General features: G+C 41.4%; 1 protein-coding gene across 1 annotated transcript in view; it reads left to right on the forward strand.

The window, feature by feature from the left end:
* Positions 1 to 20,400, forward strand: part of PKIB (cAMP-dependent protein kinase inhibitor beta) — a 155,359-nt gene that overhangs the window by 16,788 nt on the left and 118,171 nt on the right. The window contains exon 2 of the mRNA XM_075063909.1: positions 15,609 to 15,693. The gene's annotated coding sequence lies outside the window, so the exon portion shown is untranslated. The remainder of the gene's footprint in view (positions 1 to 15,608; positions 15,694 to 20,400) is intronic.

Here is a 20,400-nt window from a genome sequence, read left to right on the forward strand (position 1 = left end):
TGTTCCTGTTCACAATTTATATATATATATGTAATATAAAGTGCTGATATTTGAAAGCAACTGTCAGGGTTATGTAAATAGAAATTGCAGACAGTAACTGCCCCAGGGTGCACCTAATTCAGTATCCTGTGGGCGGTAATAATCTGAAACAAGAGATTCCCAACAGTATATTTAGACAGTTGTCCAATATGCTACAGAGAGAAATTTCTTCATAGTCATAGCTGGAGATCAGTTTGTGATGTAAAGCATGAGGCTGGATCATCTTTCTAATGTAATGCGGTGACAGCAGTTGCTATCATTTCATATTAATGAAACTGGATTTGAATCTTTGCTGCTTGCCTCTGTCCTGCACAAGTGAGTTACAAGGACTGACTAATGATTTATGTAAGGATTGATTATTTAAATATCAACTGAGTAAAATAGTATCTTATTTGTTTTAAATTTTTCTTAGCTTTGCTGAGTGCCTTTCTAGCCTGTTATTGTGAGAAGGTGAAAAGGAGCATCTGCTTGGCAGTTTTTCTGTATACCATTTATTTTTTATATGTGAATGGGATGGAGTGTCTACCCCACACAGGTGTAGAAGAGATTCATCATTCCCCTATCCCGAAGTGGAGCAGTGGAGGTGAGTCCTCCAAGCAGCCTAGAGAGGCTGCTGGGGGAAGGGGGAGAAGCCTATCAGGGAGCAGCTGTAAAGAGCAGCCAGTCAGGGCCCAGTGGGCTCATATCAAAGGAGCTGCAAGGCCAGAGTCAGTTAGTGGTGGCTGGGTGCTCAGGGAGAGAGAACTGTAAATACCTTGGAGGTAGCAGCTGTTAGCAGGGGAGCAGGTGGGAGCTCTTGGCTGGCTGTTGGGACTAAGCATCTGAGTGCCCTGAGGTAAGGGCAGAGGAAGTACTGGGGCCATGGGGAAGTGGCCCAGGGAGTCATAACAACATTGAAGGACGTTAGAAGCACAGCAGGAGGCTGCTATTTACAGGGGTCTTGGGTTGGGACATGGAGTAGTGGATGGGCCTGGGTCCCCACTTGCCACTGAGGATGTGGCTGGACTAATAGACAGTGACTCTCAACCTTGGAAGAGGGAAACACAGATGGCAACCTAGCCAGAGGCCTGAGTCATGAAGAGGATGTGGTGGTTTCCGAGGTCAAGAGGGGGCTGTGGGCTGGATCAAGAGCCAAACCAACAGGTGTGCAAACAGTGGATGGGGGTATCAATCTCAGGCTAATCTCCATAGTGGCCTGGGGGAGGCATTAGCCCAGTGGTGAGGGATGCACCCTGTGACAAAGTACTCTTTCACTTCCAAATGAAATAAATTAGTTGAAGGAGATAGCTTTAGTATTTCTCTCAGTGGAAGACTATTTCATCCTAGTAAGCCTTTGGCTCTGGTGACCGCTTGTGGCAATGATTTCTCCAGTCAATTATGACTGTGTAAGAAATATTTCTTTAAAGAAAACATATTGCCTGTTCTCCTGCTCTTGAGTCTGAGCAGTAGCCAAAGGTGGGTTGGAATTCCTCTCGCTCTCAAAGAGTTCATAGACTCCAAGGCCAGAAGGGACCATTTGGATCATCTAGTCTGACCTCCTGTATAACACAGGCCATAGAACTTCCCCAAAATAATTCCTAGAGTATATCTTTTAGAAAAACATCCAGTCTTGATTTCAGTAGTTGCCAGTGATGGAGAATCTGGCTCTTTGAAGCATGAGCAGGACAACCTAATTCTGAGATCAAATGCCAGGACCACTGTGCTCCCTCCAAGGGAATCCTGCTTTAGCTCCTTTCCAACGATGGTCAGCTAAGGAACTCCCCCATGTACACTTAGACCACACGTTGCCCACCACTGCCATATCAGGGTAATCCACTGGTGGGCCGCCAGACAGTTTGTTTACATTTGCATGGCCATCTGCAGCTCCCAGTGGCCGTGGTTCGCCAGATAGCTATGCCTCTTCTGATACCACCCCTTCAACACTAGGGCAGATCGAGGCACTTTCCCTAATTATCTTGACTCATGGGCCTAGCAGTCAGACCTGGTTCATGCCATGTGCTAGATGGGCCTGGCTCTCTATGCTCTAGTAGTGTGGCCTAGTGGAGAGCATGCTGGAGTGGGACACAGGTGACCTGGGTTCTGTTCCTGACTCTGCTACTGGTCTGCTGGGTGACCAAGGCAAGTCACTTTGCTGCTCTATGCCTCAGTTTCCCCATTTGTAAAATGGGGATAATGATACTGACCTCCGTTCTAAAGCCCTTTGAGATCAAGTGATTTGCTCTAGCAGGCTTCTCTGTGAGTCTATCTCCCAGTCCTGGTCTTAGATTGTTTGGGCCAGCTGATTGATTATGAGCTGCCCAGGTGATCTATATCCAGTTTGCCATTCTAAAGGAGGCACTCAGTCCTGCTTTCACTGCCTCCAATAAGAGGAGGGTGGGATTTCTTACCAAGTCTCTAACCAAAAAGGGGCTTGGGGTAAATAGTCTTCTATCTTCTGCCCATGCCATATAAAATTAAGATTTGAGAGAGAGGGTTGGCCCCTTCCAAAATGGTAATTAGCCATCTCAGTGAACGTTTCATACAGGCCCCCAATAAATTTGTAGCACCCCTACTCAAGACTTGAGGGTGCTGGGAGGAGCGTTCTTTCCTTCTGTTTTCCGAGCCAATCCAGAGCCAGATGACTAATACAAAGGTGATGGCTCTTCCCTACTTTCTCTCTCCCAGCCTGCAGTCAGCTGCTACAGGGACTGGGTGTGTCTTTATCAGGCTTTCCCAAATGATGGGGACTTGAACCAGTGGTGGGGGCAGGAGACTATCTATCTGGATTGGGGCTGAATTTTGTTCATTTACCACCTTGAAAATAAGAAAATGCAAATGGCTATATACAGTGCTTAAAGGGGGGGAAGCGGGGGTGTATCATAATCTGGGAGCGGCAGCTCTGGTAAAACCGTGCTTGAGGTGACCCAGCTTGTCTAGTGGGGAGAAGGAGTTTGGGTCTATGACTCCTTGTCACTCTCACCCCGCCACACTCAGATGCTAAGCACTGTCTGTAATAATTTTCTGTTAGATTTCCTAGCTCCAGCCAAGGTTTGTCTCTCACGCCCAACTGGGGAGAGAGCAGGGTTTCCCTTAAGTGGTATTGGGAACCACCCTGCTGCTGCTGGCAACTGCTGTGGCACTAGGACAGAAGACAGGGAGACTTTCTCCCAGAGCAGAACTGAGAATTTAGGAGAAAGAGGCTGTAGCACTCAGCTGTCTGACAGCCTTGTTAATAGCATGGTGAGGAAGACTGAATGGAGGACTGGGGTTTGAGAAAACAGACTTGCAAGGGAACAGACTGGGAGGATAGAAGGTCAAGGAGGGAAAAGGCAGGTCACTCCAGTTTCAGTCAGAGTCATTCTTGTTGCACAGAAACAAGCTCAGTCATGAAACAAGTCAAGGTGAAGGCTATTCTAACTGCATATACTAATATTTCATTAATAGTTTTATTTTGTCCCTACCACACTTGAAGTTAAGGACTGAGCTCATTTACTTCGAAAAAAAAACAGGGCTTCATGGTAAAGAGTTTGAGAACCACTGTTCTGCACTACTCTACTTCTCTCACATACACACCCATCAGCTAAAACTACTGTACAATTCCCCTTCGTTATAACTTTCATTTTTTAATCTCTCTCCACCCTTCCTCTATTAGAGCGTTTTACACTTTAGCAGAATTACATTTTAATTGATTCTTGTTAATTTCCCTTGTGCCCAGAGGCATTTGAAATACATCAGTGGAAACTGGACACTTTTCAGTCTCTGCAGCTTTTAGAAACTTAGCAGTAGCAGAGGCTCTGGAGCTGTGCATTTGCAGAGTGAGGCAGATGTGTCTGCATTGGGTTGCATTAAAATCATGTTTGGAAAGTTACGTTTGCAAACAAAAGGCATAGAGCCAAGGGGGCTTCTTTAGGGTGGGGAGTTATGAAAAGCTAGATTCTGCAGAAAGTGATGACATGGGCCCAAGAATGTTTTCTTCTCACCCTGGGCAAATGCTTGTGTGGATTTTTGAAAGCCTGACTTTGGATAGGAAAGGGATAGTGATTGAATGATGGTGGGGAAAATTTAGAGCATTTAGAAAAAAAAATGAAGAATGAAATTGAAACATGTTCAAATATATGAATGGACATGCCATGGGGTGCATTCACAGATGGTGGCATCCCCTGTTGGTTGTCCTGGGAATTAGCTCTGCCAGGCATTGAGCTCCCCCTCTGGCAGCATCTTCCCCCATGCAGTCTCTCCCTGCAACCCTCTTACTCCAGGGACTGCAGTCTCCTCCCTGTCTGGGGAACTCTAAGTCCTTCCAGACACACTGGCTAGCCTCTCCAACACTCTCTGCTACTCTCAAGAGACTGATAGGGGAACCCAGGCCTGTCCTCTACACTGGATTCCAGCCTAGGGATCTATAACCAGCAGCTAAGGCTCTGTAGGTCCCAGTCCTTGCTGCTGTTTCCCTTGGCTTCTTCCTACATAACTAACTTCCCTTCTCCCTGAATTCATCAGCCTTGCAACTCCCTCCACTCAGGAAATGACTGCAGCTTGACTTCCTGCACAGCCTCTTTGCTGCTCACTGATCCTGAGCTTTACCCTGGCCAACTGAGTCTACTTCTAATCAATGCCATAGAATCATAGCATGCTCACATGCTCCTCTTCCAGGTGCATCCAGTGGAGTTCTTATTGAAGGCCTGGCCCCCATAATCCCTTTCAGCCCTATGTAAGGCAGATGCCCTATAGTTATAAAGCAGTGGGAACTTGGCAAGGCAAGAATTCAGGTACAGTGGGCTGCTGAAGTGAAAAATGAAGAGGAAAGAAAGGTAAAATTAAGTTTATATACACAGCTTGTATTGATATTGCTGAACCATATTATTCATAGACTAGAAAACTAGCCAGTTGCACCTGAATATAGGCCCTGAAGTACTTGATAGCACTCTCCTAAAGACACAGACCTTTCAGTCCCCTCCAAAATGTGTTCTTTTAAACAAAATATTACAGCAATTATCAGCAGGTTTTATAACTTATTTACAAATGTAATATGCATCTTTGTATTTTATTTGTATTGAGTTAGTTGGGGACAACTATATTTGCCTGCCTGATAGATTATTATGACAGTCAGGTAATAGAAGCTACATTTTCAGATGACTATGGATGACCAACTCTAGAGAAGTGAACATCTTGATTCTTATTGTTACTGTAATGGAAAAACAGATAAATTATACCTGTCTTTTAAAAAGTGCTTGTGCTGTGGCTCAACCTTAAGGGACTAGGAACTGCCTTAAACATTACCCTGGAGGTCTAGTTGTGTCATAACTAACTGTTCCAGACCTACTGGAAAAGTTTCTAAAGCTGCACACAGAAAAGCAAAAAGGTCACTCCTTGAAACACCTATACTGTAAGTGATCTAAAGAACTCCTCCTACGGAGTGTGCTATAGATTCTTTGTATTACTAAGCTGGCACATCACTGGCCCTCTATCTAGTGGTAGCACCTCCCTTATGAGCTATGTTTGATGTGGAATGGAAATAGGTGAAAAAACCATATATAACGAAAGTGGGGGAAAACAAAATGCAAATAGGAATATATGTCTGATCTGCCTAGCCTAGCTTCACCTAGTTTATATTGTGTGTAGTACCAAATACTATTTTCCAATGTTGCCTTCATGAAGATTTTGCACTTTGACTTCCATGGCAGCAAATGAAATCTATTACTGCTTTCAGCATGAACTTTTCTTCTGTTACATGTATTAGTTATGGATTGAATCAAAGAATATCATGCATATTTATTCAAGTCATGCAACTAAGATGTACTGTAATTCAAATAGCTAAGATCAAAGTCCTATTTCTTGGATATGTGAAAGATTGTGTGATTAACACTTCAAGTAGCAAAATAATTACAATTGGTGAGAGCATTTAAAACGTCTTTCTTTATACATTTAAACAGGAACCTTTTAAAAATCATGTAACGAGATATCTTGTCATCAACATCTTTCCTAAACATTCCTTCTGAATAGGAAGCTGTCAGGCCTCTTCTGTAGGTACTGGACTGTGCTACAATATACACAGAAAGTAAAGTTGTTCTGGAAATAATATTTTTCCCCATGCAAAGTTTCAACAAAACTGAATTTTTTTTGTTAAATTTTTCAGGTTTTCATCTGAAAACTGCAAAACTGAAGATTTTTCAAATAGTTTACATTTTTAGTTTTTCAACAAAATCTTGAAAATTTTAAACAAACGTGGCCTGTTTTGCCAAAAAAAACCCCCCCCCCCCCCCCCAAAAAACCTCTCATGAAAACAGCATTTTCCATTAAAAATGCTTTAGTGGCAAATTTTCGATCAGGTCTAGGAACCAGTATCCAGTTTAGATTTCTTAATGAGCTCTTTGACCCATAGAACAAATGTCCCTCCCTTTCCACTGAATAACCAGTAAAATGCACTTTGTGCAGTCCAGGGCATTATTTTTCCAATAACATTATTGCATGCTATGAAAGTCAATAGTAGAGATGGTCAAAAAATGGCAAAATTATTCATGAATAATTTGTCAAAATCCCAACATTGCCTAAATTATTTACAAATAATAATTTGATTAGCCCTAATGAACAGTCCGATAGTTGCATCATCATCCTTTGTTCCAACTCTTGGATTGTTTGTTTCTCTTTTAAATTACATTTACAAATATGAAAGCACAGGACCATCTGTATCCCATGCCAGGGTCTACCAGTCAATAGAGATGAAACTTGCATTGTAATAGACCAAAGGCTGTATCTGTGCTGAGGATTATCAGTAAGTTTAGCATCAGTTCAATTTCATCAGTGACAGCAACAGTGCAGGTTCTAGTATAGGCCAGGTGTAGATATTTCTAATGTTGTTTTCACACAGAATCTCCCATCCAAGTGTTGACCATGGCTACTGCTGTTTCTCTTGTGAGAGCTGACAAAAGCACAGCAAAGGATGGGATGTTTGAAGGCTCTACTTCTGAATATTTCATTTCTGCCTATAATATTCTTTTTAATTTGACTCCATAGGACTCAATAAAACAGCATTTCTAGTAAAACTAGCAAGGAATGCATCACGTGACAGCTGGTTATCAGTAAATCATGTGCTAGCTGTAGCTATCTTGTGTTTCAAGTCACATTTCTACATTTCAGTGTCAAGACTGCTAGCATGCTTGTGGTTTTGCACTTGTAGCTTTCCAGCTCTGCGGTGCTGATTTAAAAATTGCTATTCTTCTCTGATAATGCTTGTGAGAATCACATTCAATGTCTGCAAAACTAAGGAAATGGAATAAAGGAGCCACCAGAGAATGCTGCTGGCTAATCATCACTTGTTTGCAGTAGCCCACATCTACGGCTTTTCAATGGAGATTCACAAACTAAAGGGAGTAACAGTATAACACAATACCTAGCACTCAACATATTCAGAGTTCGGTACAAATATTAAGGGCTAGATTGTGTAATCCTGGCTCATATTGACGAGGCTTTACCTGCTTGAGTAATCCCATCAAAGTCTATGGGATTGCTCGTGTGAGGAAGTGTTGCAGTAGTCCTAAGTAAGCAAATAAAATTTTCCATGAGAATCCATATGACCGTTTGGTTACCAGCTCATCACTTTGGTAAACCAATCACACTCTTGACATCTACAACCACTGGGGAAAGAAAGAAAGTCAAAATAGGGAAAGAACGAGTTGAAGAATATTTAGATAACTTAGATTTATTTAAATCAGCAGGGCAGGGTCTGATGAAAATTGGAGAATTGGTCTGAAATAAAATGATATTCAATCAAGATGAGCAAAATACTAAACTTACTAAGAAAAATTGAACACAATCACAACTACAAAATGGGGACTAACTGGCTAGGTGGTGATACTGCTGAAGAGGATCTGGGGTTTATTGTGAGTCACAAATTGAATGTGAGTCAGCAATGTGATGCAGATGCAAAAAAGGCTAATATTCTGTACTCAGTGAGGATGAGACACACTTTACCAATGTCCCTATCTTTCTTCTCAGAAACAGCTGAATCATTTTTAGCTGAAGGAAACACTCAACCTGAGGCAGACCTGACATGGAAAATTTCAAGGGTTGGCAAAGTTATAAGCAACTGAAAACAGGGTTTTATAATGGGTCGTGTTGGGCAGTCTTGATAACGGGTGGTGCTAGCAGCTATAATACATAGCACTTTCTTAAAAAGGAAAATAATTTTTGTACACAATTCACTGTATCCCTCTCCTGAATCCTTTTTATGCTGCCTTTCTTATGTGGTAAGCTCTGTGCAGCAGAGACTCTATCTTCGTAGCTGTGCAATGCCTAGCAGAGTAGAATCCTCATGAGGGCCACTTTGCACTATCACACTATGAATAAATAAGAGTGATGCATCCTAGCTTAAAACAAAACCAAGAACATTTTGCTCCCCTCCCACCCAAAAAAAAATCATCTTGCTAAAATACTGGGTGGCTGAAAAACATGATTTTAACTATTAAAATATCGGTTCATGCCTGGACACTGAAATTCAGTTGCTTGCCCTAAACTCTCATTTTCCTCAAGTAGCAGGAGAGAATTATAGAAGAACTGGGGAAGGGAGGAGGAGATTTCCTAGCATTGGTGTATAGCAATCACTCTGTAGTGTGTATTCAGATACTGCTTCTCTTGAATTTGGGATAATTATATTGGTATGAAATCCTCCGACCAGTTTGGATGATATTTTTTCTGTTCAAAACAGAATGGTTGGCATGAACAATGGAAGCCTGTCTGCTGTATAGTGAGCTAGGCAATAATACTGAGCCAAATTCTGTTCTCAGTTAACTGAGGATATGATAAAAGCATCTCTCTATGTATGCATATAAATATAAATTAAATCACACTATCTCTTTGAAGAAGGTAAATAGTGAAATATCATAATCCTATTTTACTGATTTTAAATAGAGAAGTGAAAGAACAATAATTAAAAATTGATTTATTATTGCTTATTTTATGGTTCAATATATCTTTCTCATCTCTAGCATCCTCCATGCAAGAATATCAAGGTGCTTTACAAACCTTTATTCATGAAGCCTCCCTGCATCCTTGTGAACTAGCATGTATTATCCATATTTTACAGATTTGGAAAATGAGATACAAACTGGCTAAGGTGTTATGTTAGAAATAGGCTGTGGTCTCAGCGCATCAGCAGACTATGTCAAGTTTTTCTTGGCCTTATGGGAAAGCAGAGTTTTAAGGAGGGATCTGAAGTAAGACGAGTTAGTTTTGCAGATGTTTACAGAGAGGTTCTCCATAGTGTGAGGGGCAGCCTGGATGACAGTGTAAAGCTGCCAAAGAATTCCTATGTGATGCTAAGCAAGTCATTTAAACTACTCATAGGTGGTCACTAATTGTTTGTTCTTCATTTTCTGGGTGCCCAGCTTGAAGCCCTGGGATCTGATCTGCAGACATGTGAAGTGCTCACAGCTGCAATTGATGACAGTGGGGACTGTGCTTTGAATATGTCAAATGTTATACAAAGCTATGTACTCTGACAGATCAGGACCTGGGCATCTTAGACTAGGCACCTAAAATTAGTGAGCAAATTTGATCTTAATCTCTCTGTCTCTGCTCCCCATCTCTAAAATGGGGATAATGCTACCCGTTCACTTGACATGGGTGTTGTGAAAATAAATCAATGTTTGTGAAGCACTTGGATACTTTAGTGATGAGCATCATAGAAAATTCCATGAGGAAATTAATTAATTCTGTCTTCAGAGCATGGTTTGAATAGTGCACGAAAAATAAGACCTGGGCCCACACACTGAATAAGGAAGAGAAAATAAAATGTTGAATAGATGTTCATTAATTGAGCACTATCCAAGCTGTGCACCGAATGAAACAGGTGTCCCATGAAAAAAATAGTATGTGATCATATAATTCACTGCATCATGCATTTGCATCCAGGGGCCAAATTAAAATTTCACAGGTAATCTTAAATCTGGCATTTCCTTTCTTTTGAGTACTTGAGTTGACTTATTAATCTTCTTTTAACATCATTTGTGTGTGTAATAAATAGTAACTGTCCTCAGCACAGCTTCCCTTCAATAGCTGCTGCACTCATTGCAGAGAGGGAAGTTTGTGTAGGACAAATAAGTGTGAGAAATACTTGTAATAAAATACAGAACTAATTGAAATTTAAGAGCTTTTACATTATGTTATAAACGCAAAAATGGGGACATATTTCATGGAATATTTTGTTAAGGTATGTGATTTTTTTTTTTCCCCATACAAACCAGGCTGTTTATACTTTTCATGTATCTGGGTTGTGTCTTTCCTCTGCTTGAAGTCAGATCTTCCTTGTGCTGCCAAAACTCAACACTGCAGCACAATTGCCTTCAGATTCTTCTATGCTACATGAATTGCAGGCTACCATATGTCAGGAGACTTGGTTGTAAGCAGTCAGACCTAGAGGCCAGAGTCCAAATGCTAGAGCCAAGAGTCAAGATAGGGCCAGAAGCAGGGCCAAAGGTCAGAACTGGAGTTAGAGACCAAATTCCAGAGTCAAGAGTCAATATGGAATCAGAGTCAGAGTTGAGTGTCAGAACCAAATTACCATGTCAGGGAAGGCAGGAGCAGGGCTGATTCTGAGCCAGGAACAAGGCTGGGTGCAGGGCAGGATCTGAACTGGATCAGCAGAGGAACAGAGCAGTGCTTGGTGAGAGATGAGCACAGAGAGGTAGAGAGTCCTATGGCCAGCAGGCTGCTGCCTAGCTTAAGAACTGGCCTGCTACCTTCCTCAGCCAATCAGGCAGGGTAGTCCGTCAGGCAGCCCAACTGGCTTGTTAGGGTATGAGGAGTATTTGGTAACTGCCGGGCCGTACCCCTGACACCATAGAACTAAACATGTATCCTGATACAGCCACAAAGGCTAGGCATCAATCAGAAAACTTGGTGCTGCTCAGAAGTCTCCAGCATAGTGCCATCACCTGTGTCTCCAAATGGCATTGCTGCCCACTTAATTAAAGGTGGATAAGGACAAAAACTTTGAAGGGGGGGTGAAGAAAAATGGCAGCAATACAAATAGTGCATACCTGAAACCAAAGAAGACTGCAGATGAAGTAGAGAAGGTGATCAAAACACTGAGACCAGGTAAAGCCTGTGGCCTTGATAACATCTTCCCCAAATTCCTGAAGAACTAGTAAACACGGAACTATCTTTCTATCTAGAGTCATTGAGGAGAATAAAATATCTAAGAGCAGAGCAAAAGTAATACCCTTGCCAAAATCTGAGAGAGACCATTGACTTGCAACAAATTACCACTCCATCTCTTTGTTAAGCTGCATGTAAAAAATACTTTAAAGGCATATCCTTTAAAGAGTTGCCCCCCACCATTGATGGTATACTGAGTGTAGACCAAGTAAAGCTTCAGACCAAACCAGCACCTGTGATCTTGTGGTGTCCCCATCTACAACAAGAATGGCTTCTGGACTGAATTGCTTCCCAGAGGCCACTGGTTTCAAGTTTCACTTATACAAAAGACCAGATCCTGGAGGTCCCAAAACAATTGTCAATCTCAGGACTCAGTTCTAGCACCAACAATTTTCAGTTTTTTCACAAATGACCTTCTCTATACCACTGCCAGGTGTTTTAATCTATGCAGATGTTATCTGTCTGGTAGTGCAGGCCCAGGATTTCAGTCACCCAGAAGAAATCCTGGATGCAGAAAAGAAATGATCAACAAAGTAGCTGGTTCAACCTGGGGCACCAGTGCTCAGACACTGAGAAGCTCTGGGCATTCCTTGTTCTATTCTGTGGCAGAGTATTGCTCCCCAGTGTGACTCAGTTCCTTTCACACAGGACTAGTGGACACTCAGCTGAATGACACTATGTGTATAATAACTGGTACCATGAGACCGACCGACCAACCTGGCCAGGCTGCTGGTCTTGTTCAGTCTTGCCCCTTCTGACATCAAGTGACAAGTCGCCTTGCAAAATCTGCTCCTTAGGGTACAAGATCAGTCACATCTATTCCTTTTTAAAGGTATGTCTAATCCACTGATCTACTGACTTGGCTCCAGGCACCCCATTTGGACAATTCCTTTAAAGAACCCTTATTATTGCCTCTGAGGTGGCATGCTAGGTGGCAAGAACAAGCATCAAACATAGACACTGCTGATCTTGTGACAGATCCAATAGTTCAGCCTCCTGGTTTTGACTTGCGCCATCTGTGGGCAGAGCTCTATCACTTCAGATGGAGAGTGATCAGATGTGCTGCAAATGGCTATATGTGGATCCTTTGTGACTCTCCCCTTTGCCACTGTGGCCAGTGAGAAGATGTAGATCACATACTTGCAAGGGCTGCCTGGATCCCTCATGGACTTCCCTAGTGCCCTTTCCTCAGCTGTTGAATGATTAAATAAATAAAATATAAGTATACCTATCTCATAGAACTGGAAGGGACCCTGAAAGGTCATTGAGTCCAGCCCCCTGCCTTCACTAGCAGGACCAAGTACTGATTTTGCCCCAGATCTCCAAGTGGCCCCCTTAAGGATTAAACTCACAATGCTGGGTTTAGTAGGCTAATGCTCAAATCACTGAGCTATCCCTCCCCACTACTGGTTAAACATTCAGACTGACATGCTTGACTTCAAAACCTATTTAAATGCAATCACAATTTAAAAAAAAAAACAGTACTAGCAATGTGGATAGAAAAATACTGTTCTATAATTAAAGGAAACAGTTTAAAGCATGTTTTTTGTTTACAAACACAACAAAAAATGTTATAACGTGGATGCTTCTAACACTGGTAAAGAGAACTGTGAAGTCACCTGCTGCTTCCAGTAGTGCAGAACTATCAGCACTTATCAGGCCCTGATCATGGATGGTTACTCATAGTAGTAAAGATGGGCACATGCTTAAATGTTTGCAGGATTGGGGCCTCAAGGAGCTGCCTATATTTCCATGGAAGTTGAGTGCATTCAACATGACTCTCTGGAGATGCACCACTTGGGTTTGTTCTCTGAACCAGTAAGTCAAGCTGCAGTACAGAAAGTTACCCCCCTCCTTTATTTTCTGAGGGCCAGCATGCCATCTCTGGGACTCCCCCATGCCTCCATCATCATACTGAGGAACAAGAACCTGATAGCATTGTTACTTTTGCAATGTCACTTCTAATCAAGAGTTTATACACTCATAGATCGGTAAAGCAAGTCTTTCCTCTTCCACTTTATGTATGGAATTACTGAATGGCTTCCTGGTATAACTAAACTTATAATTTAATACTTTGTATCTTTAGAACACCGTTTGGTTATAACTCTGTGTTTGCCACTGTATTTTTAACTCTAATTAGGTCAGTTTCTCAGTTCTGCTTTTTCAGCTGGACAGTATTCCTTCACATGGATCAAATGTTTGTCTGTTGCTCTCTGAAATAGTCAGCTGAGCATTAATCATCACTTACCATAGCATTGTGTCCCTGGCTGATGTAAAACATACCCCAGGACATGCACATCTGGTGTTCAAATGCACTTATTTAATTGATTCTTTCAATGAACTTCCATCAAGAAGGCCAGACAAGGAATTTGTGAATACATTTAGATACATTTGTTACAAATGCTTCCATAAAAAATTTTGGTTACAAAAATCAAGCAAAAATGAGGTGTGTTTATCATTCTAACGTGTTCTTGCAGAGCTGTGCTTGTTGCCAGTTAACCCCAGTTGGTTTTATATTTACCAGAGTTCAGTAGGAAATAAGTGCAAAGGCCCAGATCCTCGAAGGTATTTAGGCACCTAGTTCCCTTTGAATTCAGTGTGAGTTAGATGCTTGGGTACCTTTGAGGATCTGGACCAGTATACTTATGGTATCACCAGTTAGAAACCTTGTTTTACTGTAAGACAGCTAAGGTGGTGATTATAATTCTTAAATATATGTTCTGAATATTGCTATTCACCATAGCAACCATTCTAAAAGCGTATCTTTATCACTAACTATATTTCTGTCACCAACTCATGGTCTGATTTCCTACACATCACTGGGACCATTTTGTTTATGGATGGATGTGTTATAGGCATAACAGGTGGACCAAATAATGGGTAGAACTGCAAACTTCTCTCCTATAGACAAGGCCTACAACTTTTAATCGAATTTGTAACCAGTTAGTGATGTGGTTGGTTATAAGCATCATTTATGTCCACACACCACACTGTTAAACTTTGGTTGGTAAGGGTGACAACCAACAGTGTTTTGTTCTTTCGTAGTCTCATATATGGTAGTTTTTCCTGTAACTGGTTCTGTGTGATGGCTGCTTTCTTGACTGATCCCAATGACTGAACTGGGGAATTCTAGAGCTAAAAGCATGAGTGGCTATCACATAAGCTAAAGAGCCAGGTTCTCAAGCTAAGAACTGTAACAGACTCACATCCTCTATGGATTTGTTACCTGGAGTTATCTGAACCCAAAGCTATGGTAATTATTCTGTTTTCCAGGCAGCGTCAAGAAATAAATCGGTGGGGGACAGAGCACCTCCGTCTGATGAATGATTGGTACGCATGAGCGATTCTGCACCAAAATCTTTGTTTTTCTTAAGTACAAAGCACACCTCAAAATGCAGTAGTCTAGAACACCCCAGAATATAGTTACCCAAAGTCTGAGGTGGCATTAAGTGGCAGCAACAGATTTCCAGTTGCCAGCGTTTCCCCTAGCTACTGGGGAGTTTTATGCCAGTGACTCCTTGCTTATAAAAAATCTAAACTTCTCCAAAGTGTACTATCTAACTAAACTCTGTATAGGTTTTCTCTGGATCAAGCACATAACTCATAATGAACTCTGATAGGCTAAAAATCTCCCCAGCAACCGCAAATAATAATTCATTATTCTACTTATCAGCAAAGCAACTTCAGCAAGAAACTTATAATTACAAACACAGACCAAGGTCAGTTATTCACACTTCCTCCCCTTCCTCATGAATCTGTCCTTGTTAGTAACATTGCAATTGTGCAGATGTTTTTGTTTTGTCTGCCTAAGCCAAGGCCAGATTTTTCCTGACTCTGGTTTTCTTGTTTCCATCTTATGGTGGCTGAGTAGTAAGTCCAATTCTCTCCTAACAAATTGGGCACAGAGGAAGCCCTGTAATTCACACAATGAACAGTGGGTTACATCAGGACATTTTTTCTTCAATATAGACGGACTCCCTAAGCATGTGCATATAACCATGTTGCCAGTCCCATCAGATGGAGAGGTGATAGGAAGGAGGACTGGTCAGCATTGCATTTTCCATGTGCTGCCTGTTTAATAGTCTGGATTGGAACGTCTGCTCACCCTTTCTTGACATTTTATTTTTGTTTCTAATACAGGCAAGTCTCATCTTACACAGGAGTTCCATTCCACGGTTAGCGCGTAAAGCGAAAACCGCGTATAGTCAAAATTACATTGAGTTGAATGGTGGGAGGAATTGCCTGCACTACAAGTACAGTATTAAAATTGTTATTTTTCTCTTTTTGGTTTTGTTTTTGTTTTTGCCGACCAAGTAAAGCTGAAATTGCGCATGTTAAATGCGCGTAAGATGCGACAGATATGTAAGCATTTGTTATGAGGCTGCTTACTTGATAGAAGACTCTTTTATTTTTATCTTGATTTTTTTTTATTACAGTTATTTCCATTCCTTGGAAGAGTTGAAGATCAAACACAGAACAAGATGAGAGAAATTATGGAAATTAGCTTCTTAAGGAGACTTGGTAAGAATGTACATAGAATTGAGGAAGGAAAACATCAAGTAATAAAACTAAAGCCATGCAACTTGCAATATAAACATCAAAAGAAAGCTGGTTTAGAAATGATAATGAGGCATGCTTAGAATAGATATAGACCAGGCTAGGGCTGGTGTAATTCAAATAGTGCCAAGAGGTTGTATAATTTATATTGTATCAGTGTTTCTCTGTAGCTTCACATCCAGGCTATTTCGGTATTCTGATGCTTTCCTGAACATGTGTGGGAGTGTGAAGACGAGGATGGGAGGGGAAACGAGAGGAAAATGGCTGCAGGACACCTCTCACATGCCACCTGTCAGTGCCAGTTCCTGACTAAAAAAGCAACACCACAGTCCAGTCTCCAGCTCTGTCATTCTGATATAAATGTGAATTTCATCTACGGATACTCCAGGTAGACACTTTTGAATCAGGGCAATGTAATCCCTTCCTATATCTTTGGGAATATTTTATACATATAGTAGGCAGTTCTGCTTTGGGTCACAGCAAGTTGTGATGTCTGATTCTAAATCATACAAGACAGAATCCTTGGTCCTCAAGATGTGCATATGTGTGGGTGTACCTCATGCAATGTAGGCCTGACTTTTGTCTCTGACCAGTGTTAATCTTTAATGGAGTTACTCTTGATTTACACCCAGGTGAGATCAGAATGAGGCTCTGTGTGTTTCTGGGAGGGCTGTTATGGTATAAAAATCTGACCACTCTGATGTTTCTGATTAATTGGTAGAGAGATTTTTTTTTTTAATTTCTGTTCCTAGATTTTACTGATCAGCATCATTAAACCACAGAAACTTTAAAGCCACAGTGCTGTGATGATGATATCAATATTTTATGAAAAAGTCAAGTGTTTGTAAAAAAATAAAATAAAATAAAAAATAAAAATTCCAGTATTGGAGAGCTTGAAGAATCTGCTTGCCTATGGAGAACAGGAAGCCCTCCCAGGCAAGTGCCACAAACTTCTGATATCTAAGCAGTCTAAACGATCATCAAGATACAGATTACAAGCCTTATGATTGTAAAGGTAATATTTAAATATGAACCAGATTTAAACAAGGCAGTACTATTTTCCAGGACCTCCAGACAGATAGCTCCAGCTCCTCTGTTGCTGCTCATAGCTTTGTCAAGCTGTAGCAGTGAAAACCACCCAGAACTTTATTTGTCCCAGCTGCTTACAGGGTTCTGAATACCAACAGTGATATTGTCATGCATAAGACACTTTGCTGCTCCTTGGAAAAGCTATGAGTAGCAACCGAGTCAGATCCTGGACCAGCTTACTGGGGAAGAAGACTCCAATATGGAGGATGGGAACAGTAGAGAAATAGAAATGTCACCCACTCATCTTAGCTGCTAGAAGTGTCTGTGGTGAATGGAAAGAAAGAGAATTCTCCTTTTCCCTTTCAGTAGCCAGGGGTATGGGGATAGTTGGAGAGGATGGAGCTTCAAATATATCAGAAACTTACTACATGAGGGATGATCTGGAAGACAGACTAAGCCTGGAGCAGAGTTGAGGGGAACCACTAGTAGCATCCTCTTCTTTCCAAAAAATTGGCCCTGGGGTAGGATGTTTTGACTTCTCACACAGATCACGAGTCCTCTACACTGATGTCTGTCTAGTAGGCGTATTCTTCCTAGTATCTGGCTGGTTAAGTTCTAATCCCTGTGTATGAAAGGATATGAGTGATATATTGTTACACATGAGAAATATGTAAAAAGCGACAGAGTCCTGTGGTGCCCACCGGGGCATTTATATGCACCTGCCTAGTGCCCAGCAGGGGAGAGAAGCCATGGGCCCGCGCCTGAGGGGGACAGAGAACTCAGGCTGCGGGCGCAGTGTTCTCTGTTCCCAACAGGCGCAGGGCCTGCCTAGTGCCCATCAGGGGAGAGAGACTGCAGCCCCATGCCTGCTGGGGACAGAGAACTCCACGCCTGCAGGCTGCGGGTGCCGGTGTTCTCGGTCCCTGGCAGGCGCGGGGCCCACCTAGTGCCCAGCAGGGGAGAGAAGCCATGGCCCCATGCCTGCTGGGGACAGAGAACTCCACGCCTGCAGGCTGCGGGTGCCGGTGTTCTCGGTCCCTGGCAGGCGCGGGGCCCACCTAGTGCCCAGCAGGGGAGAGAAGCCAGGGCCCCTCACCTGCTGGGGATAGAGTACTCCGGGACTGCAGACTGTGGGCACTGGTGTTCTCTATCCTCGCAGCTTCTCTCTGGCTTCTCTCTGTCCTGTCCAGAACTGCCGCCAAAAAAAAACATAAAAAAACAGCTCTGACTCTGCCGTCCCAAGAATGGAAGGAATGCCGCTCTGTAGCATGTGCTGTCCCAGGCACATGCTCCACTGGTTCCTGGAGCCGGCCCTGTATGTGAGTATTCTTCCACTGCATTGATACTGCTGTTTTCTTGTGCTTTGCGATTTATTTTTTTTAACATTTTGCCCCAAAATGAGTGATTCAAATGAAAGACAACGTACGTATTATTTCAACACAGAGTGGGAAGAATCCTATTGTTTTATTGAAAATAAAGGGAAATGTGTTTGCTTATTGTGCAGGGGTGCTGTTGCAGTGCCGAAAAAACATTAATGTCGAATGCCATTTCCAAACTAATCATGGCTCTTTTGACATTAGCTATCCACTTAAATCTGAATTGAGAAGGTTTGATTTGAGTTGATTAATTTTCTTCTATCTGCCCAGCAATATGTTTTCACTAGAAAAGTGGGAGAGTCTAAAGGTGCTACTATTGCTTCCTTTAAAATTGCTCATCTGCTTTCAAAGAAGAAAAAACCCTTTCAAGATGGTGAATTGTTGAAGGAAGCATTTTTGACTGGTGCTGATGGCCTGTTTCAAGGATTTCCTAACAAGGGTGAGATTTTGTTGGCAATATAGGACTTGCAGTTATCAGACAACACAGTTAGGAGGAGAATACATGCAATTTCAAGTGACATGCAAACTCAGCTAAAGGATGACTTGGAAATATGTGACTGGTTTTCACTGCAATTCGATGAGTTGACAGATCTATCGGATACAGCGCAGTTGGCAGTTATGGTGAGGATGGTATTTAGTGACTTCACCATAAAAGAAGAGTTACTAAAAGTATTGCCTATGAAAGGGCGAACAAAGGGTGAGGACATCTGTAATTTATTTGAATCATATGCAACATCAACTAGTATGCTGCTACACAAGCTGTCTGCGATCACCTCTGATGAGGCACCAGCAATGATGGGCAGCGTCAATGGATTCATTGCACTCTGTAAGAAGAATGAATCCTTTCCAAACTTTGTCTTATCATTGCATTATTCACCAAGAAGCTTTGTGCATCAAAGTTCTTTCTTTACAACACGTCATGAATGTCATTTTTAAAATAATTAACTATTGGAGTGAAACCTTTGCAACACCGACTTTTTAAGGCCCTGTGGGAAGATGTTGATGATAAACAATCTGATATTATCTTGCACACACAAGTACGATGGCTGAGCAAAGGTAAAGTTCTTGCATGTTATTTAAGCCTAATTGAAGAGATCAAAGAATTTCTGAAGTCCACAAATCAGAACTTCGAGCAACTAGAAGCCTCCAGTTGGTTAATGGACTTGGCTTTTCTTGCCGACATCACTGACAAATTGAACATTTTAAATCTTGAGCTCCAGGGAAAAGACAAACATGTGACTCAAATGATAGGTTCTGTAAAATCATTCAAAGCAAAACTGATCCTGTGGATGTCATATGAAGCCAAAGTCTCTTGTACATTTCCCAAGTATGAAGAAAACGGTATGTGACTGATTTTAACACATCATATGTGACAGTGATTTTAACCCATCACTATTTGTTATCCACTTTCAAACACTTCTGGAACAATTTGAATAGAGATTTCAACAGCTGATCATCAGTGAGCCTTTAGTTGCCTTTCTTGTGAATCCTTTTACTTGCCAAATAGAGGTAACAGAAATGGCTACATCAGTTGCGAGTTTCATTCAAGTAAGAAAAGAAGACGTGGAACTGGAGATTTTGAACCTTCAAAATGATATTGTTCTAAAATCCTGTGCAACAGATGAAAACTTTTGGAATCTAGTTGTCCGAAAAAAATTTCCTGCCTTAAATGTAGCATACAAAATAAAATCTTATTTCGGTTCCAATTATCTATGCAAAGTTCTGTTTTCATCAGTGAACATCATAAAATCAAAATGCAGCTCTCGGCTTACAGATGCCCATCTTGACAATTGCTTATGAATGGGAATATCATCCTACTCTCCCAATTATGAAAAAATGGCTGAAGAAATGCAGCGCCAAAAATCACACTTACTTTCTTAGAAAAACCATGGGAATTAATGGTACCTATTTTCCATTAAGTGCTGATGAGCGTGTATGATTAACTTATGTTTAACTTTTTTTCATGTTTGTTTGTTTGTTTGTTTATTGCAATCCAGATACAAATAATAATACAAAGAATATTTTTAATAAACCATAACTGGCTATCTATGTTAAAGTAAAAATAATACATGTATTTGGACAAGCAGTTCAACAATGTTTTACTTTTTTAAAATAAATAAGATGAAAACTGTTTGGTATTTACTTTGTAAAAACTCCTTCTTAATTTTTCTTACAGGTAGATAGAAAGAGCAAATTCACATGGTAAGGTGAAAGAGTAATTGCTGAATAATTTAATTAATACCATTTACATGTAAAATTACCTTTT

This window comes from Chelonoidis abingdonii, chromosome 3 (assembly GCF_003597395.2).
Source record: "Chelonoidis abingdonii isolate Lonesome George chromosome 3, CheloAbing_2.0, whole genome shotgun sequence".
NCBI lineage: Eukaryota > Metazoa > Chordata > Testudines > Testudinidae > Chelonoidis > Chelonoidis abingdonii.